Here is a 27,656-nt window from a genome sequence, read left to right on the forward strand (position 1 = left end):
CCCGGTGGGCCCGAGGGTCGCGCCGCGCTCCCCGCCGCTTTAAAAGCTCCCACAATGCAGCGCTGGCGTCCCAGTTCCGTTACGAGGTCTCTCCCGGCGCCGGCGAGCGGGCCAGGCGCGGGCGGGGCGCGGGGGAGCGGCGGCTGAAACCCGAGCGCCCGGCCGAGGGGGGCGCCCCCGCGCCGCTCCTCTCGCGCGCTCAGCCGCGGCCCGGCGAAGGGGCGGAGCCGCCCGGCCGCCCGGCCCGGCCCGGCCCCCAGCCCGGCCCCTAGCCCAGAGGCACCGGCCGCAGAAGCGAGCGGGCCACCGACTCCTACGCCTGCGCTCGTCCGGCGCCCCGCGCCGCGCCCCGCTCAGCGTCTGCCGCCCAGCTCCTCGCCCAGCCTCTCGCCCAGCCTCGCCGAGCCTCGCCCTTCCCGCCCGCGGCGGCGTTGGCGCTGGGGGCGGCTCCCGCGGCGTCTCTGCCGCTGGCCGAGCGCTCGCGCACCGCGGCACCCCAGCCAGTGGCGTCTACACTCACCTAGCGCGGGCCGGGAGGTGCGCGGAGAGGGAGCGCCGGGGGGCCGGGGCCTCCAGCCGGTGCGGGGCGCGCGGCGCGGGGACTGGCGCTGGGCGGCCGCGGAGCTCCGGGTGCCGCCGCGTCCCCAGCGCCCCGGCCGGCTCCTCCGGGCGGCCTGCGGGGGCGGCGCAGTTGCGAAACTGAGTAAGTATTAACTTTACTTGGCGGCGGCGATCCGGGCTGCGCCGGGGACCCCGCCCGACCCGCCTGCAGCCTCGGAGCTGCCCTCTGTCCGGTTGCCCCTCTCTCCGCACCTTGGGTACCTCGTCCGTTCCGCCCCCACCCTGCCCCGCCGCGGGCTCCCGCTCCCTCTGCGTTCACCTTTCCTGGTGTGTCACCCTTTGCGCCTCTCCTCGCCGCACACAAGCCGCGGACTGAAAAGTACGAGCTTGGTCTTTGCTTTTCTGCTTCCTCCCAGTGTCCTTGGTAAGGGAGTTTAGAGGCCACTTTTCTTGAAAAGGGAATTTTATGTCTGGTTTTTAAAATATTTTTTCCTCCGGATGGAAATCGGATGCTTGCTTGTCGGATGGCGGTTTGGTGAACGCTTTTCTCCTCTAAAAAAATATTGGATTATAGGTTTTTAAATTTCATTTGAACTATTAACCATCTGCGTTCTATTCTCCTTTGCCGCCAGTCCCTTTGGGGAGGGGAGTCCAGAAGAGGGGACGTTCAAAGTAATTCTGACTTGCAAACTAGAAAGTTTGAGAAGGTAAATCGCACAAAGCCGGAAGATTCAACTTGAAGGGACGCGAGCTTTGAATGTGGGTCCTGGTGCGGCACTGGGTTTTAAAAGATGAGTACTTGGGTTCGGGATCCAGTGTTGCGTTGTTATTTTAGCATCATAGAGCCGCCTGGTGTTGCTAAACCACTACTTTCCCAGCATCAAATGGCATCTTGAACAGTGCAACGTAGGATATATAATTGCGGGTCAATATTGTTCCTGATCTTTAGGGATTTAGAAGCGAAATGCAAATCACGTTTCATAGCTGACTTAAACCTGTCAGGTTAGCATTAAAGCATTGCATTAAAAAAAAAAATTCCTCTAGCGCTGTGACAGCAGGGACGAACATTTATGGATTTTCCAGTAGATTGTGGCTCAGCAATTCATTAGATCTGCTTTGTCCCCGGGAAGCATTTTTAAATATGTATAAATCTCTGCTTTTCTCTCCATTAGATTAACCACTCATTCTGGTAGAGGGCCCCAGGTAGTTTTTATTTTCTTTTTTGCCCTTCATCTTGGAGTTGCCAGGAGTTGCCATCATGTTATGAAGGAACAGAAAATGAGAAGCTTTCTTAATGGGTTTTCGACATCCTGTCCTTTGCCTGAGTGAGGCAGTAGTGAATGCCAGCCAGCTTTCTGCAGGGAGAGGTGCAGAGTGGACGCAAAAATCAGGACGCAGGAGACAGCACTATCATTTGGGGAAGTGGTTTGTGTAAGTTTTATCTTTTAGCGAGCGTACTAATGGTACTTTTAATTTTATTTATCTCCATGAGGCACTCTCCCCAAACCAAAAAATTACACATGACCATCCCCCACTTGAAGAAGACTGAACATATGTTTGATGATTATTCTATTCAAGGATCAAATACAACAAAATATCATTTGTAATACAGATGATAAAACCTTTCAAAAATCTCCCCCTTCCTCGTTTTTTTCCTCAAGAGTCTCCAGGTGGTACTTTCTGTGATGGACACAATTGGCAGTAATGCATTGAGTTCTTTCTAGGTTTATTGATCAAACCTGGTCTTTAGTAGCTTAGGGGTGCATTAGAGGGCCCTGAGAGGGAGCAAATCACGGGGCTGTGCAGGCAGGAAAGGCACTTCACTTTGCAGAAGTGTCAATGTGCTTCGGGAAAAAACAGTTACAAAGAACAGAGAGTGTTTAAGTTGTTTATAGGATGCATGTTTCCTGAATTTGGCATTTGGTTCAGATATTTGGTAATTACAGATTTAAAATTCGACATGGTCGTATAATTTGTTTTGCCTTTTATTTATTTTTTTAAGGTTGCAACCTTTTAACCTGAATCTTCAGTGTTTGGCTCTTGTAGGCTTCTATACATGGTGACTTATGTCAGTTTTTGACCTGACTGCCTTGTGTTTTGAGAAATGATTATTTCTTCAGGGTTTCTGACTCATTAATTGATCTGTTTTATGTTGATGTATATAATGACTTGGAAGTAAAAATATTGTTTGCTGTGGGATATTGTTGCCTTTTTCTTATGGTTAATTCCTGGCATAATGGCTTTGCTCCTTTATTATAAAACATTAAGATCTTAGATATCTTGCTAGCGTTCAAAATATTACAAAACTCTTTGCAGGTAAAAGTGGAGTGGGAATGGGAGTTGGATAGAAAAACATGCATCATAAATTAAAGATTTGGATTAAAAAGTAATATAACATTTATTTACTCTTCTTTGATGCTAACTTGCTCCAACCCTAAATAGACTTAAAAATTCAAAGTGTAGAGAGAGTTTCCAAGTATTCTGTATAGTGGAAAGAATGTTTACCCCACTGCCAGCCAGACTTGGGATGCACATGTGACTTTGTCACTCCCGAGGTGAGTGAGCTCGGCCATGCCACTTAAGCCTCTGTGATCTACAGTTGGATTTTTGGAAAATGGGGATACTACTACTAAAAGGGATGCTATGGTGAGTAGAACATCTAATATATATTAGATGTGCCTGCACATTTCAGCCAATAAATGGCAACATCTCTAACTCCTTCAGAATTGAGCTCTTGGTCACTCAAACTTTCAAACTGTTCCCCCTCCAGTTTTCATCTCATCCATCCAAGGAGTAGCTCACTCCACTCTCTCTTTTCAGCTATCAGCCCTAGCAAGCCAGTCCATCATAAAGTCCTGCTGTCCATTTTTATTGCAAAATCTCTTTCAAACTGGTCTGATGTTCAGTCCCCACTATTCCACCATCCTAATGCGAGCCACTGTACTGTATTATCTTTCCTTGGTGCAGTGCCTCTTGCACACACTCTGTACCGCTTCCAGTCTGTTTTACTACCAGCAGCCTGAAAAAGAAAAAAAAAAAGTGTTTGCTGTCTTAAAGTTGTCAAGGCTCTCAGGAAACACATTTATTTATTTTTGGGATAAGATACCAAATCCTTGACATTACTTCAGGGCCCTGCATGATTTTATCAGGTCCCTACCTCCACTTGCATCTCTTGCTGTCATCTTGGCCAGTTCTCCAGCAGACTAGCCTCAGGGCTGTGGCTCATGCTGTTGGTCTCCCTATTTTAGGATCATCTCCTTGAGTAACTTCTCATCCTTGGGTGCTAGCTCAAATATCCTTTCTCATAAAGGTCTTCTCTGACAACGCCACCCTTATCATCATGCAAATTAGAGGTCCTTTATTTTCTCCCTCATAGCATAATCACTTTTCCTTCTGAATATTTACCACAATTTATATATTATTTAATCACTTAGGGTCCTTTTCTTGCCCTTGAGGTTAATATGAAGTTAATAATACCTGGTTTATTCATTAGTGCCCAGTATATGTAGTAGGTGCTCAATAAATATGTTGATATAATGAGTAAGACTGTAATATCAGTTTGTATCTTTATCTTTCTTTTGAAATGGAGTCTTACTATGTTGCCCAGTTGGTCTTAAACTCCTGGCCTCAAGTGATCCTTCTGCCTCAGCCTCCTGAGTAGCTGGACTACAGGTGTGTGCCACCATGCCTGGCTTCTGTAGTTGTATCTTGATTGCCTTCTTTATCACTGTTAAATTTGCTTTTCATGATAGAAAAGCCAGACTCACACTTTTCTGTATTCCTTCTTTGCTGGTTATATGTGTAATATGAAACGGCCTTTGCGAATATCAGGTAAAAATGCATGTAGGCTCGGCTCTGTGAAAGAGTCGTAGTAATAAATTGAGACACCTTTTAATTAGTGTTACCCTTGTGACTTTCTGTTGTACATAATCCTTTTTCTAAATACGTCATTAAAATAATTATCCTTTTTTTTTTTTTTTATCAGCACAAGCTTACTGAAAGGAAAAAAATCTTACCGTGCCTTACTATTTTACACAGTGTCACATGATAACACGTTAGTCAGCTGCTGTCGGCTGGTGGTGCCAGACATCAAAGGAAGGTTGGGAAAACTTTAGTAGAAAAACAAGACTTAGAGTTCTAAGGATGCTCAGTGCTGTCCAGCTGTTGATGTGACTTGCATGGTAACTAGACATCACTGGACCATACGCTTAAGAGAGAGGAGGAGTTTTTTTTTAAATGTGGGAGCCACCTAGAAGTCTGGAAGTTCTTTTCTTCTCTCTCACTAAAGCATTCCTTGTTTTAGCCAAAAAAAAAAAAAAAAAAAAAAAAAGTCTCATGACCTTCCAAGGCCAAGGAAGGCTTACAGCTTTGAGTATTTTTGTCATGTGGTTGCTCTTTACGAAATACTAGCTTGATGTCCTCTAACTCTGAAGTACTTACGTCTGTTATTGATGTTTGTGATCTCTACTTCTTACATAATTCTGCATTTTTCTCTTGACTTGTTTTTTAGGACTTTAGTGTTCTTAAAAATTATTTCCTCACACCCTTAGAGTGTAGTTCTAGTTCTTTCTAGTTTTGTATCTTATAGATCACTGAGTGTATGGGGGCACTTTGGAGCAGATTCAAGCCCTTCAGATCATACTCCTCTGCAGTCCACCTCGGGGGTTCCCAAACTGTGATCCTTTGAGTGGTCTGGACCCTGAGGTTTCCCTAGCCTGGGTGCTCTTGGGTTGGGAAAGCAAGGAGGATGAAAGCAGCATTTTTGAGCCCCTGTTGGGTGCTCTCGTAGAGGAGGAGTGAGTAGTTTATCTGGTCAGAATTGGAAAAGTGAAGCTTAGGCTTTCTTTCCATGTATTTGCTTCACAAAAGAAAATTGTTCCTTTTGTTCCTACATTTCCCCACCCCTGATTTTCTAGTCAGGAAGGCATGAGAAGAGAGAGATGCCCCTGCAAGCCAGACCCTTACCCTGGTGCTTATTTAGACCTGATTTGAAAATGTTGAGAGCAAGCCCTGAGAGGGGCACACCAGGTGATTAGCCTTGTGCAGGGCCTCTGTGCCCGCAGGACATTCGCATCACGAGTAGCTGCCGCTGTGGAGGAGAGGAAAGTTATGGTTGGAAACCCTTGTTATTTTTTTCCACCATGTATATATGTCCACTGGTTACTTGGGTGACCTTGAACAAGTTGCCTGGAGCTTTTTAACACCAATAATATTTATTACCCATTTATTTCACAGACTTGCTATAGGATTTAGAAGGCTATTCTTAGCAAGTGTTTTTTTTTTTTTTTTTTTTTTAATCACATTCAGATATATCACAAAATACTGCAATGAACTGTAGGGCTGTACAAATTTTATATATGCAGAAAAATATTTTCTTACTCATTAGCGTATGTTTTACTCTTTGTTTTAAAAAGAAATCAGATATAAATGCAGGTTTTAACAAGAGGAGAGCTGTGATAGTCTGCCACCAGGTTTTACGGAGGTAATGTATTTTGTCACTGTTGTTATGTTTTGTCACTGTTGTTAGCTGTCATTGGCTCGTGAGTGCTAAATCATGTTTATCCTTATAGTAATTTTACTATTAGAAAATCGCTTAAGACCAAATTATTCTTCCAGATACAAGTATATATGTTTAAAAGAAATTGGAGTTCTCTTTAATGGATAGATATTGGGCAGAAAGTAAGGTTTTACCCTTATTTTTGCTTAGAATATTTGAATGGATTTATAATTGATGTAGAAATACCAGTGAGAAATAGGGATGTTTTGTAATGTTGAAGGTAAAATTTGTTCGTTTCTACAGAAAGTTCTAATACATTTAATGTCAGAATATCATATAGTAGTATATTTGTGCTGTATTTTTTCTTTTTTAGTGTATAATGACTTCCTTCCCTTATATTTCTTCTTTTAAACAGCTTTATTTTATTTATTTATTTATTTTATTTTTTTATTTTTATTTTTTGAGATGGAGTCTCGCTCTGTCGCCCAGGCTGGAGTGCAGTGGCGCGATCTCGGTTCACTGCAAGCTCTGCCTCCCAGGTTCATGCCATTCTCCCGCCTCAGCATCCTGAGTAGCTGGGACTACAGGTGCCTACCACCACGCCTGGCTAATTTTTTACATTTTTAGTAGAGACAGGGTTTCACCGTGTTAGCCAGGATGGTATTGATTTCCTGGCCTTGTGATCCACCTGCCTTGGCCTCCCAAAGTGCTGGGATTACAGGCGTGAGCCACCGTGCCCAGCCTTAAACAGCTTTATTGAGATATCATTGACACACAATAAACTGCACATACCTAACTGTACAATTTTACAAGATTTGATCTATGTATACACGTGAAATCATTCCCACATCACTCTCCCAAATTTCTTTTTTTCTTTCTTTTTTTTTTTTGAGACAGGGTCTTGTTCTGTTGCCCAGGCTGGAGTACAGTGGCATGATCTTGGCTCACTCAACCACTGCCTTCTAGGTTCAGTCAATTCTGCCTCAGCTTCCCGAGTAGCTGGGACTATAGGCTTGTGCCACCATGGCTGGCTAAGTTTTGTATTTTTAGTAGAGACTGGGTTTTGCCATGTTGGCCAGGCTTACCTCTTGACCTCAAATGATCCGCCCATCTTAGCCTCCCAAAGTACTAGGATTACAGGTGAGAGCCACCACGCCCGCCCCAAATTTTCTCATTCTCCTTTGTAATTTATCTTCCTTCCATTCTCCCCTTTCCTCTAAACTACTGGTCTGCTTTCTGTCACTATAGAGTAGTTCAAATTTTCTGGACTTTTAGATTAATGGAATTACGCAGTAATGTACTTTTTTTGTTGTTGTTGAGGCTTCTTAATAATTATTTGGAGATTCATTCATGTTGATGTATGTAGTAGTAGTTTATTCCTCTTCGTTGCTGAATAGTATTTCATTGTGTGAGTACACAGCAGCTCATTTATCTACCTATTGATGAACATTAGAATTGTTGCTAATTTTTGGCTATTACAAATAAAGCTGTTATGAATACTTGCATACAAGTATTGTATAGACATATACTTTCATTTATCTTGGGTAAGTACCCATGAGTGGAATGGCTGGATCTTGTGGTAGGTATATGCTTAGCTTTTTAAGAAACTGCCAAACTGTTTTCCCAAGTGATTGTACCATTTTATATTCTTACCACCAGCAAGTAAACATGCTGTTTCCTTTGCATCCTTGTCAACACTTGGCATAGTTGGTCTTTTTTAGACATTTGTGGTATTTTTTTTTTTTCTTTTTTTTTTTTTCTTTTTTTTTGAGACGGAGTCTCGCTCTGTCGCCCAGGCTGGAGTGCAGTGGCGCAATCTCGGCTCACTGCAAGCTCCGCCTCCCGGGTTCACGCCATTCTCCTGCCTCAGCCTCTACGAGTAGCTGGGACTACAGGCGCCCGCCACCACGCCCGGCTAATTTTTTGTATTTTTAGTAGAGACGGGGTTTCACCGTGGTCTCGATCTCCTGACCTCGTGATCCGCCCGCCTCGGCCTCCCAAAGTGCTGGGATTACAAGCGTGAGCCACCGCGCCCGGCGACATTTGTGGTATTTTATTGTGAGTTTTTAAAATTTTTTTTTTTTTTTTTTAATTTTAAAGACAGGGTCTTGCTCTGTTGCCGAGGCTGAAGTACAGTAGTACAGTCATAGCTCCCAAGTAGCTAGGACCACAGGCATGTGCCACCATGCCTGGCTGTTTTTTAAAATATTTTATTTTGTAGAGAAGAGGTCTTGCTATGTTGCCCAGGCTGGTCTTGAACTCCTGGCCTCAAGCAGTCCTCCCACCTTGGCCTCCTGGTGTTGAGATCACAGGCATGAGCCATGTGTCCAGCCATCATTGTGGTTTTAATTTGCATTTCCCTAACAACTAGTGATGTAAAGTATCCTTTTATGTGTTTTTTGTGCTATCTTTGTATCTTCTTTGGTGAAGTGTCCTAGTCTTTTGCTGGTGTTTTTATTGGGTTGTTTTCTTCTTGTTAAATTTTGAGAATTCTTATACATTTTGAATACAAGTGTTTCATCAAATATATGCTTTGCAAAGAATTTCTCCCAGTTTATGTCTCATCGTTTTATTTTCTTAACAGTGACTTTTGAAAAGCAGAAGGTTTTAATTTTGATGACTTTCAACTTATAAATTTGTTTTTTATAGATTGGGCTTTTGGTGTGGTATTTAAGAAATCTTTGCCTAGCCTAAGGTCATGAAGATTTTCTCCTATGTTTTCTTCTAGAAGTTTTATGTTTTAGATTTAGATCTGTGATGCATTTTGTGTTTCTTATATGGTGTGAGTTATGGATGGACGTTAATTTTCTGCATATGGAAATTCAGTTGTTCCAACACTGTTGAAACGACTATTCTTTCTCCACTGAATTGCCTTTGCACCCTTGTCAAAAATCAGTTGTCTGTTGCATCCTTTTTTATTGTATCAGTTGATATATACATGGTATCACACAGTATTGATACTGTATCACAGCTGGATAACCAACTAAATGAAAAGCAGCTATCTCCAAGCCAGTACTTGATAATGTGTTTTTGTCACGTTTAATCACATTTCTAGTTTCCTTACAATAGCCTTTGTGGAAGGCTTTCCTACCCAGACATTCCTTCTCCCTCTTTTTCTTTCTCTTTTTGTTATTTGCTCTCTGTTATAATAATAAAGTCTGGTGATGAGGGTGCATACATACCTTATCCCTTTTAACTAATCGCAAATACACTTTTTTAAAAATGTTTCGTATTGGTAATTATATTACTTTTCTTTCTTGGAAAACCTCCCAACCTAGATCATTCACTTAATGTTAATTTTTCTGGTCTTGATTATGTGTTTCTTCCCCTATTGTATTCTACTGAGTAACGGCATGACTGGAAAGAGTGCCCACTTAAGTTAAAGCCTGGCTACACAGGTGTAGCCTTGAAGAGGTTGTGAGCCTTACCAAGCCTCAAGTTTCTAATATCTAAATGGGGCCACTGATTCTTCACTCTGGGTTGTTTTGAAATAAAGGAGATGTTTATGTATGTCCACATACAGAAACAAATGGATATGAAGCACCTCAGTGGAGAGTTAGTGCCTTCCCCTTATCCAACTCCATGAGCTCTGAATAATCATTTTGTTTGAACTGTGAGGCAGGACAGGCCTCTGCTCTCTGGGGACGACAGGCACTGACCCCTCTGCAGTCTATCCAGGCAAGTAGCCCTGAAGAGAACTGGAGTTAGAGACAACCCCGTCTGCTCAAGTCATGCAAGGATGGGAGAAGAGCTCCTCACCATGCACACCCTGGAGCCCGCTGTCTTCAGGGCCCTTCTCTATCAGTAATCCATCCTCTCTCCTGAATTCAGTCTCGCCTTTCCTTGACTTCTTGCCCTGGGCCTGGAAACAATATGTCAAGTCCATTGACCCTGGTGCTGCTTCTAGCTGTCTCCTTTCTCAGCCAGCGTCTTACAGGGGTTGTCTGTGCTTATTGCTTCTACTACTTCACCTGCCAACTCACTTCCCAGCCAGGTACCATTTCTTAGAAACATTTCATGCCACAGGCATCCATATCTTAATTGCCTAAACCAGTGGAAACTTTTCAGCCCTAATATAACTGAAGTTGTTTGCAGCATGGGCTGCCTCCCTCCATCTTGAAATGTTGCTTCCTTGACATCACTCTTTCTTTGTTCTTTATTTATTTATTTATTTTTTTGAGACAGAGTCTTGCTCTGTCGCCCAGGCTGGAGTGCAGTGGCACGACCTCGGCTCACTGCAGCCTCCGCCTCCCAGGCTCAACCAGTTCTCCTGCCTCAGCCTCCCAAGTAGCTGGGATTACAGGCGTGTGCCACCACACCTGGCTAATTTTTGTATTTTTAGTAGAGATGGGGGTTTTACCATGTTGGCCAGGGTGGTCTCAAACTCCTGACCTCAGGTAATCTGTCCGCCTCAGCCTCCCAAAGTGCTGGGATTACAAGCATGAGCCACCGCACCCAGCCTCTTTGTTCATCCTTTTAGTAGTTCATTCAAAGCCAAACTGCACGCCTCTCCATGAATGAGGATATAGCAGAGAGTAAAACACACAAAGCTTCTGTTTGCATGGAGAGCACACTGTACTAGGGGGAGAGAGATAATAAATGAACAGATATTTTCACTTTATTTATATGATGATAAATGCTTTAGAGAAAAAAATAAGGTGGGGGGATTGAAAATGCTAGGGGTGGGAGTAGAGGTGTTATTTGATATTGGATGGATAGGAAGCCCTTGCTAATGTAAGCACATTTGAGTAGGGACCTTAATGAAATGAAGGAGCCAGCTCTCTGGCTGCCTGCCGGAAGAACACTCCAGATAGAGGGCACAGTGCAGAGGCCCTGGAGCCGGTGCTCACATGTGTGCCCACATCCCAGCCGCCAGGCGGGTGAGGCTGGAGGGAGCAAAGGGCTGGAGATGAGGCAGAGGAGGTAGTGGGGGTCCGTATACCTCAGGCCTTATTGGCTGTGACAAGGATCTTGGTTTTGACTGAGTGAGAAGACAGTTGAGAGTCTTGAATAGAGGAATGAATAAACTGGACTGCAGCCTGGGCAGCAGGCAGGAGCACAGACTCCAGAGCTGGCTACTGCGGTAAAAACCCAACCGTCTGCGTACTGGCTGTAGGACCATGGATTAGTTCCATAACTTGTCTGTGCCTTATTGGTAAAATGGAGATAGTAATGATACCTGTCTCATAGTGTCGTAAGGATAAGATGAGTTAGTATTTGTGAAGAACAGAGCATGGCAGATAGTATTATAAAAGTGTTTGTTAAATAGAACTAGTAAAATTGAAAAGGCTCACTCTGCTGTTATATGGAAAATGTTTGCCAAGGGGAAGTAAGGCTAGAAGTAGAAAGACCAGTTAGGAGATAATTGCAACAATCCATGCAAGGAATGGCTTAGATGAGGTGCTGATGGTAGAGGTGGGGAAGTGAGAAGAGTCACATCCTGGATATATTTTGGAGGGGTGGCTGGAGGATTGGATCTGCTTTTCTTTCCATCCTGGAACTTTCCAAGTTTTCTTTGCTGCCTTGTCTGCTCCCTCTTGAACAGGGGTTCTCCAGTGGGGTGGTGCTATTCTGGAATATGTGGGTGCATGTTTTGGTTGTTGCAGACTGGAGAGATGGGTATTTCTGGTATTTAGTGGCCAGGGGCTGGGCCAGGGGTACTTAGCATCCTATCTGGTGAAGACATGTTCCTCGCAGTGTGCCAGTGGCATCCTGGATGAGAAATGCTGCTTTAGACCTTTATTTCCGCTGACCCCCACTCACCTCCTGTCTCTGCTCGCTCACCTGCCTCCTCAAGATTTCTTAACCTATAGTCCCTGTGTGGGCAGCAGGGAAGCCCACGAGCTCCCTGATGTTTTTTCTCAAAATGTTCATGTGCTTTTAAACTCTCTTTCTTCCTGTACCACCCCACTTTTTTTTTTTTTGGTGAGAGGTTGCAGAATTTTTCATCAAGTTCTGAAAGGAGTTCACATCCTAAGAATGTAAGAATTTCTGTTATGAGTGATCTCACCCGTCACCCACCTTCATTGTTTTTACTGCAACCTTTATGGTGCTGAATGTCCGGATCTGTGCTCCTGCAGTGCTCTGTGCCCTGATTTCTGGGCCCCTGCCCACTGAACTATGTGTCAGTTTCTCGGGATCAGTGTGTCACCTAACTTCCTCCTTGATTTCCTGCCGGGATTTGTGGGACTATCATCCATCTCACTCTTAATGTTGTCTTTCCTGTGCCACCTCGCCTTGAGTAATTAATCTAGTTCTGATTTTACCTCCTGGACAGCTGAGGAAATTTTCTCCATCTTCCATCATTCACTACCCTAATTTATCATCTCTCATTTAGATTGTTTCCTCTTAACTGGTCTCCCCACCTGAAACCCATCCTCCATGTTGTGGGATGAGCTCTTGGACACAGAAATCTCACTGTGCCACTGATGTGCCAAAAGCCCAATCCTCAGTGCCCACAGGATTGAGTTCAGACTCTGTTACGATACACAGGACCTCGGACATCTGGCTCTGGTCTCACACCCTGGGCTGGTCAGATGGCTGTCCTGCCTTACTGCTTGTCTGCCCTCCCATCCCTTGACTGTTCTCAGGCACTGGGCACCAGCTGCCAACAGGACTACATTAATAAGACTTCCCATGCATTGACGCTGAAACATCTGAACATGCTATTTGATGACATGAAGAAATGGTTCATCCTCTTTTTTGCCTGCCGGAACACTTGACAGCACTAAAACCAGCCTGGCTGTCCCTTTCTCCTGAAGGAGGACCTCACTCCCTTAGGAGGTGATCGTGTCTTCCTTCTATATCATATGCGTACACAGTTCTTATTCCTTTGCTGTAATTTTAGAAGCCCTGTACTTCAAACAACTAAGCTTCTGAGAGGCTCTTCTTAAGCTCGTTTCTTCACGAGTTTCAAGTGACTAAGAGGTCTTTAAGCTTGTAGTCCTCGATGCAGTTCAAGGAATGCAAGTTGGTTCTTTGAAGCATTATCACTGATTATGTCCTTGCTACTGGATGCTCTAGGGATATCTTTTTCTAAAATGGAGCAGCTTTGTCTGCATTAAAAATCCCTGGAAGCACATGGCTTCTTAATGATTTTTGTGGGGCTCTGGGGAGCCCCTCAGTAGCCCTTGATCTCCAGGTTTACTCCTTACCTCTTGAATTGTAAGGAGCCTTGGTTATGCACAGCCTTTCTGTTGTGGAACAATTTTTTGGCCTCCTGAACTAACATTGGGCCAAGTTCCCACCTTCGGCACTGATCATCCTGTTGCACATTCAGAATGGAAAACCTTCTAATGATCTCTCTTCTGTGTTCTGGTCGGTCATTAATGCTTGTACTTCATCCTTTGCCCTCCAGGAGTCTTCCTAGTTTTCATTTCATATGAGAAAAAAAGAAAAATATTTTTTCACCACTCTCAACTGTTTCCAATGAGCCTTCTTTTTGTTTCTGTTATAGTGTGTGTCTCTTTTTATTAGCACTTAAAAAATGTACCGTGCTTTTGCATTGGCAGATGCAATGGCATTAGTAATGTTGTAAAACACTTCAAAATGTATTGTAGGTACAGCAGACACATTCATCCACAGACTAACAAACATGAAGATAACCACCCAGGAGAAGTTTTCAGAGTTTGGCTCTGGAATTGGTATTTGTTGCCATGTGAGCACTTGTGATTTCAATCGCGAGAGTGAGAAGTCCAGATTGGTTTAGTATTGCTTTCCCTGCTAGACTTTGGGTCTCCTGGAAGGCAGGATCCGTATTTAGTTATCCACTGACTGTAAGCTCTTTAATGGCAGGCACTTGTCTGACTCTTACTGATTCCCACTGGATCCTTGGGCCCAGCACAGCTAGTCCTTGAGTGAATTTATACCCTAAAGCAGGACCATGCCAAACTGCCGGTAGACACTAAGTGTGAGGACCAAACGAATAATTTGAAGTATAACTGACTTAATCATTCATATTACATGGATGACTTAGGTGATACTGAAATCTAGATTAATAGGAGTGGAAGTTTTACTTGGCTTCTGAAAACACTTCAACAAATAGTAAGTACTGACCATTTCAGGAGACTGACATAAGGTTATGAGGAAGAATGAAGTGGTCTTTGATTTGGGGAAGTCTATTATCAACCATTGGGGATACAGTAAGCACATAAATATTATATAAACTATAATATATAATATTATAAATATATAAAGGTGAGTAAGATGAGAGAGTGGCTAAAAAACTAAGAGTAAGGGCATTTACTCCAGCGGTATTTATAATAATAAACATTAGAAACATCTAATGGTTGCTATCAGGGAACTGGTTAAGTAAATTATGGTACAGGATCCAGATGGACTGTTATACAGCCATTCCGTATTTATGAATAATTTACAGTACTTTGGGTAAATGCTTTACTTTTTTATAAGGTTAAAATGACAATACAAAATTATACACACAAGGTGATAAGAATTTTTGTATTTTTTTAAAACAGTAATACCAAAAGGAAATAACACCAGAATGAAGACATACCAAAATATTAACATTATTTTTTGACTTCAAGTATTATGTCTGTGTGTACATGTATGTGCACATGCATATGCAGTTATTGAATTTTCATACACTGAACAAATCCATGCATCAAGTGCACAGATCGAGAATACAGCATTATCAGCATCTCCATAGGCCCTGTGTTCCTTACTTCTAATGGCATCTCATAGTTTTGACTTTTTTCCTTGTATAAATGAAATTATACAGCATGTACTCTTTGATGTCTTGGTTTCTGGCACCCAAGGCTGTGTGATTCATTCATATTGCGTATAACCGTAGCTCGTTCATTCTTTTTGTTTTTTATGGATGATTTCTCTTTTTTTGAGACAGGGTCTCACTCTGTTGCCCAGGCTGGAGTGCATTGGCAAGATCATAGCTCACTGCATGCCTGAACTCCTGGGTTCAAGTGATCCTCCCTCCTCAGTCTCCCCAGAATAAGCAAATATTCTGTAATCATAAAAAGATCGCTTTTAAAAAAAAATTTTTTTTAGAAGCAAAGGCTAGTTTATTTGTTAAAATGCTTGGGTAGGTTCATTTGGCCAGTTTGGCTAGACTGTGGGACATATGAAGGGGAATTGAGAACATAAATTGGCACTGTACTGAAACAGATGTGGTGCATGCAGTGTGAACTGAGGGTTAGGATAACCAGGTTCCATTTGTCACTTAATAGTCATGGGACCGTGGACACATCATTTAATCCCTTTGATCCTCAGTTTGCTCATCATCCATCCATCAGCTGGATGTGATGGTATCTTCCTTATAAACTGACCATGAGACTTACCTTGAGATACTGAGTTTGTGAGACAGACTGCCAGACAGTGAGGTCCTTCATTTAAAAATTAGAGAGGGAGCCTGCTATGGTCTGAATGTTTGTGTCTCCCTCAAGTCCGTATGTTGACATCCTAACCTCCAAGGTGATGGCATTTGGAGGTGGGGCCTTTGGAAGGTGATTAGCTCGTGGAGGTGGAGCTTTCATGAATGGGATTAGTGCCCTTATAAAAGAGAACTATCTGTTCCCTTCTACCATGTGAGGACACAGCGAGAAGGTGCCATCCATGAACCAAAAAGTGGGCCCTTGCCAGACACCTGATCCACTGGTGCCATAATCATGGACTTTCCAGTCTCCAGAACTGTGAGAAATACAAGTTTCTGTTATTGGTAAGCTACCCAGTTTATAGTATTTTGTTAGAGCAGCCCAAATGGAGTAAGACAACCCGTGTCCGGCTGCCGTAAATTTCTCTATGAAGTGAGGGATGAGAGAAGGGTGTTATTAGGAAGTGAAAACAGATGGCTTTGAGGTTGCAGTTTGAGCAAAACAGAGAAGTTTGGAGCAAGTGGTGGCTAAGGTCTCAGTGAGCTCGGTGGTCCAGGGAGAAAGGAGCGGGCCTCAGCAGTGTTGAGGCCCCCACTGAGGTTGGAGCAATGTAAATGGAGTGTAATTTTTTTCCCTAGAAGATTTATTTATTATTGTTTTATTTTGGCTAATATTAAACTGATTTTTCCTGATCATACAAGTGGAGGAGGTGAAAGAAAGAAGAGGGAGGGAGGTGGAAAGCCCAGCCAACACGCGAGAGGTGCCACAGCTAATCTGCAAAGAGAATGGGGATTCTGTTTAAAGGAAACCTCTGATTTTAAATGTGAGCAATGTAGAAGTCCACAGTGAATTGGAACGTGTTTTTCCAAAGGTATTTATCCTACAAGGGATGGCTAGGTTTTTTGTTTAGTCCATGAGAGTCTACAAAACAGACAGGGACTTTTACTAAAAGACTTTTTTTTTTTTTTTTTTTTTTTTTTTTAGCCATAGCACTATACTGGCAGACACAGAGCAATACTCTAAGCCCAAGTTAGTTCTAAAGCAATCCCAGCATTTCTTAATGTAGAATCTGAATAAGTAGAAATGTTAATTTTCCTCAATACAGCTTTAACTATTTTAGATTTTTCAAATTGAACAGGGCTTGATGTACCAGCTTGCAAACTTATACATTGATGGTAATATTGTTTTTATGGGAATATTGCTCAGGTAGGTGAAAACTGTTGGGGCTGCACTCTGAGTTTGTCTGCCTCTTCCAGACATATTGACCAGTGAGCACTCAACCCCGAATGCAGCATGGGTAGGGTAGCTATTGGTAGATAATTGATGTCAGTAGATTGGGTGGTGCCTTTATTCATCACTGATTCATTCATTCACTATCTGTGGAGTGTTTGCAAGCTGGCTACACAAAAACAATAAGAACCAATCTTATCTTTGAGACACTTTGTTTAAAGAGAGGTCTTTCAACAAATATTTGTGAAGCGTGATAATGGATAAAATAGAGATGTGGGTTCCCAGGGTGGGGTTGGGAGTGAGTGCTTCTGGAAGGATCTTCCTAAGTCCACCTGAGGAAATCAGGGAATGTTAAAGAGGAAAATTCAGTTTGAGCTAAGACTTGAGGATGAAAGGCATTTTTCTGGGAGGACACTCCATACAAACAGGACAGCAGGTCCAAAGGCACAGGATATAAGGGAGAACGTGGTCTGCCGGAGAACAAATAGTCTCAATATCGTTAAAGTTAGATGTGCACAGTGGGCTGGGGGAGTGGCTGGAGCTGTGGTTACGAATAATTACCCACCCCACCAGGGTAAAGGATGTTCATGCTGTACTAGAGTTTGTTTAGCTTTCAGTTGGTAGCAAGCTTGGTTATGAGAAGCAGCTTTTCCGGTCTTTGTCCTGAATTAAGATTTTGACATATTCAGATTTTAGATTAGAGAATGTTGGGATTGCTTTAGAATAACCTGGGTTCAGCATACTGCTCAGTGTCTTCCAGTGTATGTAGTGTATTGAGATTGCCGTGTTTATATTCACTCTACAAACATTTATGTGAATTAAGTCAAAGGAACAATACTTGTAGTGGTTGGTGTTACAAAGAAATGGCTTCTGCCTTTTAAAAAGCTTGCAGTCTAGCAAAGCAAAAGTTGAACTTTAAGAAGGCTTTATTTTAGAAACAGAGATAAATGCAAAGGAAAGAGGAAGGATAAGCAGAGAAAGCTATTTAGAAGGTAGTACACACTGATCAAGGACCAAAGGACCAGAAGAAATAATACCTGGGGACAGTGGCACAAAGGTGGATGAGAGGTGATGGGGTGCCCTAGGGAGAGGCCACCATAGCCAGAAAATTGTGGTGGCTGACCCTGGAGCATGGATGTGCAGAGTACCTTTGGGAGGCAGCACAGTGTCTAGACTCACTCAGCATGGGATGAGACTAGACAGAAATGGGGCCCATAATGTGACTGGGACCAGGTGTAGAGGGTCTTACATGCTGCACCGAGAAATTTCGGACCTTATTCCAAGCCAGTAGGCTTTTATGAACAGGCCTCCTGGTCTCCTCTCCTCACCCAGGCTGACAGTGAGGCAGGAGAATAGGGTCTGGAGGCAGGGAACCTAAGGCTGTTTCATGCCAACTTCCTAGAACTAAATTGAAAGGAAAACCCATCACACCGACTTCCTAGGACTAAATTGAAAGGAAAACTCATCATACCGACTTTCTAGAACTAAATTGAAAGGAAAACTGTAACCCTCCGCTTAAGTAACAAGAGTACCGGAGGCTACTCCCTTTGACCTTTTCTGTCTGGAGGATGGGAAATTGGCTGTCTGCAACAAATCATACTGAGTGCAGGTGGAGTCTTCATTTGCAACTTTGTAACTTCATTCCAGCCTCAGAGTGGTTGCTGTCCACAGCAGCGGAGTCTTGGTTTGCACAGAAGTATAACTTTGTAACTTTACCCTAGCCTCTGATTGGTTGCTTTTTCTTTTGCGTGTGACATTTGTAACTTCACTTCAGCCTCTGGTTGGCTGCTTTCTGCAACCAATCAGACTGATTGTGGGCTACCACTTCGGTTACATGAGGTGAGCCTGAAGAGGCCAATGGGAAACTTCTAGTGGGTATTTGGACCCAAGAAGATTCTGTATCTGGGCCATTGAGCCGCTGCTTGGGTCCGCTCCCACACTGTGGAGTGTACTTTTCGTTTTCAGTAAATCCTCGCCTTCGTTCTTTTGTGTTTATTCTTTCTTTGCTTTGCTGGGCGTTTTGTCCAGTTCTTTTTTCAGAATGCCAAGAACCTGGACAACTTGCAGTCACGACCCTTTGCCCGGTGACATGACTTTCTCCAGCCTCTCTTCCCCCTACTGCGTTAAGAACAAGCCCGGTGTGTTGCTCCCCAAGCCTAACACTGCATGCCTGGGACTCTGCTGGTTTTGCACGAAAGTTGTGAATTTAGCCTATAATTTTAAGATGTTTCCCTGGTCCACAGTTTATCCCCTCATTGTTGGTTCTCCTCACCTTAGATTTTTACAGAGCACGATTTAGTCTTTCAGCCACTTTCGTGTCCATTATCTAATTTGATTATTAACAGTTATTGGAAATAATCAGGTCTGGCAATTTATAGGTAGGAAAATTAAGCTCAGAAAGCCTAAGCAAATAGCTGCAGATGAGATTAGCAACATTGTCATTATGACCCTGTTTGTTTCAGGCTTCCTTCCATTAAGTCATTACACCACAGCCTTCCACCTGACTGATTCTGACTTATTACCAATGAATGCACGCCAGCCACGTCATTATGGCATCACTGAGAAGTTTGCATGGATTCATCATTGTTGGGCTGTGACTTAAGTATTTTGAAATGGCTGAGATTATGGGCTATAACCGTGACCATTACACAGAGAGAAACTAACTGGCTTATATGGTAGTTTGCCTGTAACCATCTTACTCATTTTTCTTCTATTTAAGGAACAACCCAACTTCCTACTAAAAGTCTCTTTCATTTATATGATTATTTTGATTTTTTTTTCCTGGAAATAACCCAGATCATTGCAGTTCTTGTTCTTGACCTCATGTATTTAACAGGAAAATTGTTTTCCATTTTTCAGATATTCAGCAAGCTAACAGAGTTAAGTGTAACTAATTTAGTGAATTTAGTTGGCAATATGATTTGCCAACTTTAGTATACAAGTTAAAATATTTGTAAGGCAAAAAAAAAAAAAAATCTTGCTTTACAAGTATACTTTGATTTTGCCAACAGTTACCAAGTTGGCCTTTTAAAAATTACCATTGAGAACAACACGGGTGTGAGGCAGCTACAGTAAGGGCAAAGATACTAGTTTTTATCATTAAGGACCACTGACGCCAAACAGTCTGTGGAATTCCTAGTGACAGGTGGTATTGACACTGAGAGACACTTGGGAGGTCATTGTACCATCTTTCAAAAGAGCAGTCACTGAAGAGTAGAAGTGGAAAATCATAGTTAGTGGTAAAATGGGGCATAGGGCTTGTGACACTCCTCTGTTCAAATGCTCAGTGGCTGCCTATTGCTGAGAGGGTCACTCCTTGGCCTGGCCCTTCTACCCGCTTGCTTATCTGTGCTGAGCAAATGCACTTTGATGCCGTTTTATTAATGACAGTGGGTTCAGGCCTGTCGTGGAAACAAAGATGAACTCTTCTAACACAATTTTTTAAAAAACCATACAGTACATTCTAGCTGAGTATGTAGAAGCTTCTACGATTCTGATGTAGAAAGCCGATCTGGAACACTGTTTAATTCAGGTCAAATCAAGTTATTTTTAAGCGCCCAAATGACTAGGACTGGGCCTAAATATAACACCCTTATATATTCTGGAAGTGAGACTGGCCAGCTGTGTCTAAGAAGAGCACCTGCAGTGGCAGTCACAAACCTCCACATTCCCTCATTCCTGTCTTCATTAATTCTTGATATTGTGTTAATTATATGTACTACATATAAATATGTTAATAAGTATTGCTTATCTCATTTCCAGTCCAGAGTGTTTTAGATTTTAGACAGAAGCATGTGCTTGTGCACCTTATAAGCAACAAAATAATTTTTGCCAAACTAGGTCCTTAGAGGCAGGAGCAGTTTTTTTTTTTTTTTTGAGACGGAGTCTCGCTCTGTCACCCAGGCTGTGCAGTGGCGCAATCTCAGCTCACTGCAAGCTCCGCCTCCCGGGTTCATGCCATTCTCCTGCCTCACCCTCTCCGAGTAGCTGGGATTACAGGCGTCCGCCACCACGCCCGACTAATTTTTTATATTTTTAGTAGAGATGGGGTTTCACTGTGGTCTCGATCTCCTGACCTCGTGATCCGCCCTCCTCGGTCTCCCAAAGTGCTGGGATTACAAGCGTGAGCCACCACGCCCAGCCAGGAGCAGTTTCTTATTAGAACTCTTTGGGACTCAGGGCTTTATTCAGCATGGGAGGCACTCATTAAATATATGCTAGTAAATAGATTGTATTCAAATGTGTACATGTAGGTTAATTTTTTTTTTTTTTTAACCAGGGGCATGATGGGATCAGATCATTATAGGCTGGTCATTCTGGTGGCATTATTTATGACGTGCCTATTTCCCTGTCTCTCCAGCAGCACTGGAAGCTGAGAGACCAGAAGGTAGCACAGTAATAAAAATGAGAGCATGAAAACCTTAATGAAAGGATTTCATTATGGTAATAGGGAAGAGAGGATGTTTCTTGCCCACTATTGGATGTTAGAATAGGTAGGATTTAATAGCTAATAGGATACCAGACCTGGAGAGAGAAAGAAGTCACAGTACCTCATGCTAGTTAAGTGTAGCACATTTGAGGGAGTAGAAAAAGATAGGGTAGTATGTTCATTTCTAGATGGATATTACCTAGAAGGCAGTAAGAAATAAAGATTAGAAGCTCAAAAAGAAGCTTGGGCTGGAAATAGCGATATAGCCCAATCATTCTTCCAATCACTTATTCTACACGATCAGTCCTAAGACAGACTGGACATGTTAGTAGTTGAAGACCAACTAGTAGATAAGCTTGTCCTGCACCAGGCAGTATAAAGAGACAATCAAGCAGCAGGGAGCTCTAGCAGCTGGCCCCAGGCAAGAAGAGAAGCCGAGAGAGAGAAAATGAGATCAGTGCCCTCCCTAGAAACAAAGGGGAAAAGAGCCTCAAGAACAGAGTTGGCCAGCAGTATCAAAGCTGAGATGGAAATCACGTAGATAAGGGCTTGACTTTTGGCAACTAAGAAATCATTGAGGATTTTCTGAAGAACAGTGAGGTTAGGACTGAGTTGAGGATTGTGAAGAATTGGAGACTTAAAAAAAAAAAAAAAAGATAATTTATAATCTATATTTGAGTGTGATGTGCTAGGTCCCAGGCACTTCACATGTATCAACTCATTTAAATCTCACAATAACCCCGTGAAAGTCTGTGCTTTTTTATTCCCCATTTTACTTCTGCAGAAACTGAGACAGAATAATTTGCCCAAACTCACATAGTTTGTAACAAGTGGGCCAGAGCTAGGACTGGCGGCCAAGGGCAGCTCCACCACTATTGGTTTTAACTACCATTCCATGCTGATGCTTCACTGTAGAGGAGAGAGGTTGAGTACCATGTTCCTGTTGGCGCTGTGTAAGTGATAGGGAAACAGAGGCAATACCCTTGAGCAATTTTTACTAGTGCAGTAGGGGAGCTGGATCAGCAGCACAGGGAGTGTTTCAGTTGCTGGAGCGGGAGAAGGATGTAGCAGGTAGGGAAGGCAGCTGCCAGCTTTTACTGTTGGAAGAGGAAGGGAGGCATCAGGAAAGGTTTCTCAGAAAAGGTGACCCTTAAATAGAGGTTCACGGTGACAAAATTCAGAGTGGTAGTTATGAAAATTTCGGCATGAGAAGCTAGCTCCTATCCTTAAGGGCTACTTCCTTCTGCTTTCATCAGGCTTTCTAAGTACCGACCTCCATGGTTAAAAACCAATTTAAGCAAATATACCTTGTCTTTAAAAGTCTCCAGTGGGTTTATCTTAACAGGATGCTTAACCCACAAACGAGAACTTTCTGTTGTTGTTGTTTGGCTAGGTGGGCCATTATACTGTAATACTCATAATTTGATTGTATATTTGCTTTAGAGTTGGGTAATATGACTCTTTCCGTAATCTATTCTAAGATAAATGCCATATATACAACAAAGTGATCATTATCTTTAATTTTAAAAAGAGATTAAAGAGTACATGCAGTAACTGCTATGTTTTCTGCATGGGGTAGAAAAGACCCTTCCTCCATAATCATTTCTGTGCTTTCACCAAACACTGGACTTCCAGAGACTGCGTCTTCCAAACAGGGTTTGATTTTTTTCGGGGATTGAGATTTTTGGGGATGATTTCCATTCTTTAAAAGCATCAAAACACTGTATTGGCCAAACAAAACACTTATGGAAGCTGGATTTGTGATTTACAGTTGTATCAGTATCTTCCTGTTAGGTGGTGGGAGTGGGGTAGGCGTAGTACTAAGTTTTGAGTCCTATGAGAAGGGATTTCAGCCAGCTATGAGCAGGTGAAGCCACAGAAGGGACATGGATATCAGAAAGGCTGTTGAGAGAGTCTCATTGCAAGAATAATTTAAAAATCACTCTAATTAAAAAAAAATTCATGGAATGAGATATTTCAATTCAGTGAATTGTTTTAGATAAGTTTCTTAAACACTTTCCTCTTAAGAAAAAGTACATCATCCTGTCTCCTTTAACAGTATATTAAACATATTTTGGGGGATTGAGGGGCATTATTAGCATATTAGCCTAAAACTATGGATGTTGTCCAGTAGAAAATAGGCAATGGGTGGGTACTTTTAATGGTCAGTATAAGGAGATACTGAGGCAGTTGCTTTATTTTTTTTTTTATTTTTTTATTTTTTTTGAGACGGAGTCTCGCTCTGTCACCCAGGCTGGAGTGCAGTGGTGCAATCTCGGCTCACTGCAAGCTCTGCCTCCCGGGTTCACGCCATTCTCCTGCCTCAGCCTCTCCGAGTAGCTGGGACTACAGGCGCCCGCCACCACACCCGGCTAATTTTTTGTATTTTTAGTAGAGACGGGGTTTCACCGTGGTCTCGATCTCCTGACCTCGTGATCTGCCCACCTCGGCCTCCCAAAGTGCTGGGATTACAAGCGTGAGCCACCGCGCCCGGCCTGTTACTTTATTAAAAGAGGGAAGTGTATGATCAGGGTGGGATGCGTCCTGGTTTGCTGGATTGGTCCTGGCTCACTCCTGTTGTTCTGGCATAAAAACAAGACCTTTCATCCTGGACGATTGTTGTGTTGAACCCCTTTGACTCCACCATGGATGGTAGCAGGTTCCTGAGGCCAAAGAAGGGACCCAGAGCCAGGAAACGAGATGACGTGGGGTTTTATTGGGGACCTACATCCAGGGAAGAGAGTCTAGTGGCAGTGGGCTGGGCAGGAGAACCAGCCCCAAAAGCATGCAGTTTATATAGCATTTTCACTTAGTGTCCCCCTGCTCAACAGTCTCCATATGGTAACCTTCCCTCAACCCAAAACTAAGGGCCATGATCCTCTGTGTGGCCTGCATTCCACCAGACCTCAGAGGTTGTGCGGTTGGGGGTTCTGATGTTCCTCATAGACAAAGAACGAATCTCCTGGTTGGCAACTCCAGGATTCCCTAACTTGGAATATTCAGGTGCTTCTGCCATACAGGGTTATTCTCAGGGTGTGCTGAAGTTATTGCTGTCAGATGCATTTACCATGCACTGATAAATTGTATGGTCACCCTACATAATGTTAATGTGATTTTTAGTTGCTGGTCCCTTTCTCATAGAGGTGGAATGAGGCAGGTATGCTGAATGACTTTGCTGTTTCTTGTAAAATTAATCACCGAAGCAAAGGCTAAACCTTAGAATGACTCTCAGCCTTCCCTGAATGATCTTTACTGTTGCTGTCAGGGCTTTAACTTGTCAGCACCATCGAAAGCATAATTGATTATTTCTGTATTACAGTGTTCAAAGCCACCCTCCTTGTTAACTTTGACCTACTCTTAGGTCTATATCAAATTTAATTTGTGGTGTGTGAGGGAGGCATAGCAACCCCTATTTCAAGGATATGTTTCTTAATAATTGTCCTTAAATGATACTGAAGTAAAGATAATATAACATGAATTTTTAAAAAGCACGTTTTCAGACAAGTATTTTTGGGGTATGAAATTGAAGTTACTGGGTACTACTTTGCAGGTGGATCCACTTTTTTTTTTTTTAGAAACTTAAAGTGATTTATATGCTGAATGATACAGTGTTCCACATCTTTTTCAACTTAGAATAAAATATAGAAGGCATGTTGATCAAGTTTGTGAATGAAAAAGTTTGAAGTTGTAAATAATATTTTTAAATGAGAGATTGAGAATTCTTTAATAGCTTAAAACAATGACTGAAATATAGACTAAGTTGAATAGTTCAGAATGTGAATTTCTGCATTTAGATTACAAATGGTAGTTATGCAAGTGCAGGAATAAGGAAACAACATAGTTCATATGAAAAAGACTTAATGGTTTTAGTTGAACACAAGCTCAGTATAATGGCTGTTTAGAATGTCAGTGTACTTTGGTTTGTGATGGCATGTGAGACTAGGTACTCTGAATTACTCCTCTAGTAAAAATGAATACAAATAAAAATGCTGGATAAATTATGTAAGATGTATCTCTAAATGGCAAGAAAACATGAAAATAAAAGTGAAAGCAAGAAATCAGAGAGCTAATGGGAACACCTGGTTAGACAGCACTTGCTGAGTCCAGTTGAGGTTGTATTTTCTTGGTCCCTTGTTGCACTGGAGATAAGAGACAAAGCCCAGAGCCTACTTTGGGGAAAAAAGTTTAGTAGACAATGTCTTCACATAGAGCTGGGACCCCTAAAGACTACTTTCATAGTGTATTGTAGAACTAGAAATATAACTTTTCCCTTGACCACCTCCCAGTCCGCAGAAAATCTCAGAAAAACTGCCTAATATTTTATAACCAATAATAATCAGCATTCATGGAGGTTTTCAGTTCTAATTTAGACCTATAGGTGGTCCAAAGAAGAGGCAAATATATAGTTGTAGAGTGGTTCCACTATAGTAGCACAAGGCAGAAGCTAGTGCAGGTCCTTTTTGGAGGAATCTTTCTTCAGGGCAAGCCTTGAAGAGTTCAAAAAGTTTTAAGAAATTTTAATGACAGTCAAGAATCACAAAACAAAGTAAACAAGGCATCATCAATAGAACCAGCCAAAATAGTAGATGACAAAATTAGGTGTGTAATAATCTCAGATATTACAGTTGTCAGAAAGAATGTAAAATAACTTTTAAAGAAATGGAAAGATTAAAAATGTGAGTAAATTGCAAGTGAATATAAAAATGACAAAAAAATCTGAAAAAAAAAACTAAATAGTTCTTTGAGAAATCAACATATAATTGGAATTTAAAAATCAGCAAATAGGTTTAATGGCAAATTAGACATAGCCAGAGCAAGAATTAAGCAACTGGAAGACAGTTCTGAGCTTTTTGACTGTGACCCACGGAAAGAAATTCACTTACTGGCACATGTGTATGCATATGATACATGTGAATGATTTAAGCCAAAGAATCTAGAAACTGATCTTACCAGTTCTCTACTAAAGGTAATGTTCTCTACTATTTTGCTTTTCTCATTTATTCATTTTCATTAAAAATGTTGGGACCAACCCAGGAAATTTTATAAACTACAATGGGTTACGACCATAGTTTCGAAGAAAACTGATTTTAATAAAATTGAAAATGTGTATACCCTACAACCCAGCACATGTCCAGCATAGTTCAGAGCACTTTATGTGGCACCAAAAAAAGTAAAAAACAAAAAAACTGGAGAAAAAACATGGATTGTAGAAAGCATAAGGCATTTTTTATCTGTACAGTGGATTACCGTTGACAGGGGTGATACTAAAAATAATGAACAACCAGTACAGTGTAGACACCATGCAGTCAGTGTGGCTGCTGCCCATAAGCAGGGAGCCTCACCCCATACCCATGTGTGCCAGCCTATTGACAGCCCTTTCTACACCTTTGAAAATGAATGAACTACCAGTTCGTGCATCAACAACAGAAAAACAAGTTCTAAAAGATTTTATGTAGTATGATTCCATGCATATGAACTTCAGAAATTTGGACAAAAGTAGTATATTGTTTAAGGATACAAGCATGTATTTATTTATTTCTGGAGATAGGGTCTGCTCCTGTCACCAAGGCGGGAGTGCAGTCGCATGATTATAGCTCACTGCACCCTCTAATTCTTGGACTTGAGCAATCCTCCTGCCTCAGCCTCCTCAGTAGCTGGGACTACAGGTGTGCACCGCTACACCTAGCTTTTTTTTTTTTTTTTAAGTTCTTTTGTAGAGATGGGGTCTTGTTATGTTGTCTAGACTGATCTCAAACCCCTGGGCTCAAGCCATCCTCCTGCTTCAGCCTTCCAAAGTGGTGGGATTACAGGTGTGAGACGGAGTTCTGCTCTGTCACCCAGGCTGTAGTGCAGTGGCGCGATCTCGGCTCACTGCAACCACTTCGTCCCGGGTTCAAGCGATTCTCTGACCTCAGCCTCCCGAGTAGCTGGTACTACAGGCACATGCCACCATGCCCAGCTAATTTTTGTATTTTTAGTAGAGACGGGGTTTCACCATGTTGGCCAGGATGGTCTCGATCTCTTGACCTCGTGATCTGCCCACCTCGTCCTCCCAAAGTGTTGGGATTACAGGCGTGAGCCACTGCACCTGGCCTAAACTATTTCTTAAAAGGCAAGGGTACACACAAAATTAGTGGAGGACAAGAGGGTGGATTAAGAAGGGTCACAAAAGGAGCTTCAGAGGTAGCTTTTTCTTCTTAAAATTGTGGGTGCGCCGGGCGAGGTGGCTCACGCTTGTAATCCCAGCACTTTGGGAGGCTGAGGCAGGTGGATCACGAGGTCAGGAGATTGAGACCACGGTGAAACCCCGTCTCTACTAAAAATGCAAAAAAATTAGCCAGGCGTGGTGGCAGGCGCCTGTAGTCCCAGCTACTCAGAGAAGCTGAGGCAGGAGAATGGCGTGAACCCGGGAGGCGGAGCTTGCAGTGAGCCGAGATTGCGCCACTGCACTCCAGCCTGGGCGACAGAGCGAGACTCCGTCTCAAAAAAAAAAAAAAAAAATTGTGGGTGCATGAATGTTTCCTTGTAATTCTTTATACCTTACTCATTTTGTGAGTACTCTTTTGCCTGTTCAACATTTACTAAAATTAATTTT

The 27,656-nt window shown here is 42.5% G+C and overlaps 1 protein-coding gene across 5 annotated transcripts in view; it reads left to right on the forward strand.

The window, feature by feature from the left end:
• The first annotated feature begins 247 nt into the window (after positions 1–247).
• The window catches only part of RASSF8 (Ras association domain family member 8), a 124,824-nt gene continuing 97,415 nt past the window's right edge, over positions 248–27,656 (forward strand). For 3 of the 5 annotated variants that reach the window (XM_063640295.1, XM_055280320.2, XM_055280322.2), the window contains exon 1: positions 249–703. The gene's annotated coding sequence lies outside the window, so the exon portion shown is untranslated. Of the gene's footprint in view, positions 704–27,656 lie in introns of all 5 variants that reach the window. The other 2 variants (XM_055280323.2, XM_055280324.2) reach the window with 1 other exon arrangement.

This window comes from Symphalangus syndactylus, chromosome 5 (genome assembly GCF_028878055.3).
Source record: "Symphalangus syndactylus isolate Jambi chromosome 5, NHGRI_mSymSyn1-v2.1_pri, whole genome shotgun sequence".
NCBI classification, from domain to species: Eukaryota; Metazoa; Chordata; class Mammalia; order Primates; family Hylobatidae; genus Symphalangus; species Symphalangus syndactylus.